The following is a 967-nucleotide window of genomic DNA, read 5'->3' as shown; positions in this document are numbered from 1 at the left end:
CCTTTTATAAATCATCTTTACATTATATATAGTGACCAATACTCAGTGATATTTTGTTCTATGTCCTTTAGAACAATATTTTTCAAATTACAAGTCATGCCCCTGAAGCGAGTCATGAAATCAACTGAGAGGGGATTTTTTAATAAAATAAAAGAGAAGAGAAAATATCATAGTACATTGCATAGTTCCTTGTCTCAGTATATAAATGAGTGTGTATTTATGTATGTGCTGGATTGGAATGCAAAAGATATTTCTTCCTATGGGTCTCAGTCAAAACAGTTTGAAAAGCATTGCTTTAGACAGTTTTGAGAAATATCCTGCCTGTGCAGAGCATGCTGTACTAAGATCCCCATTCCCTCATGAAAAAAAAAGTCATTACTAAATAAACACTTCTGTGAAGTTTAAAATACATGTACAGCTAAAACAGCTTTTTATATGGATTACAGAAAATGGAATATCTTCAAAAATCATACGATATGCAAGATTTCACAGAAGATGACAAATAAAAAAACCCTATAAAGTGTAGAAATAAATAGAACACAAGTGCCCAAGTTGCTACCTCATAAGATTAAGGAGAACAAAATAATAACAATAGCTATCACCATATCAGAATAAGATATATGTGTATCCAAATCCCCTTAAAAACAGTGCAGAAGATAATTATATCTACATGTAAAAAAAAACAAAAACAAAATTCTAAGAATGATTCTACTAAGTCTCAGTGATTTACCCACAACTATTAAGCAAATAAGTGTCATTAATAGACTTTGAAGCTAGGGTTGTATAGATTGTACCAAAAGTCATGAACTTTGTATTGTAGCAGTGATTTTCCAAATATTATCACAAACTTCCAACTGTAAAATAAATTCTGAGAATGCACCATCAATATTTGTAAGTGTATTCATAAATTATAAACATGCACCACTTACAGACTTAAAAAATAAATAAAAATAAAATGTTTATAAGG

General features: G+C 29.8%; 1 protein-coding gene across 1 annotated transcript in view; it reads right to left on the bottom strand.

Annotated features, from left to right (window-relative positions):
• The window catches only part of TMEM232 (transmembrane protein 232), a gene marked incomplete at its 5' end in the record, with an annotated part of 164,157 nt that overhangs the window by 136,670 nt on the left and 26,520 nt on the right, over positions 1–967 (bottom strand). The gene's annotated exons all lie outside the window — the stretch shown is intronic.

Source organism: Hipposideros armiger, unplaced genomic scaffold (assembly GCF_001890085.2).
Source record: "Hipposideros armiger isolate ML-2016 unplaced genomic scaffold, ASM189008v1 scaffold_579, whole genome shotgun sequence".
In the NCBI taxonomy this organism is placed as follows: domain Eukaryota; kingdom Metazoa; phylum Chordata; class Mammalia; order Chiroptera; family Hipposideridae; genus Hipposideros; species Hipposideros armiger.
This window is presented reverse-complemented; position numbering and strand designations above follow the sequence as displayed.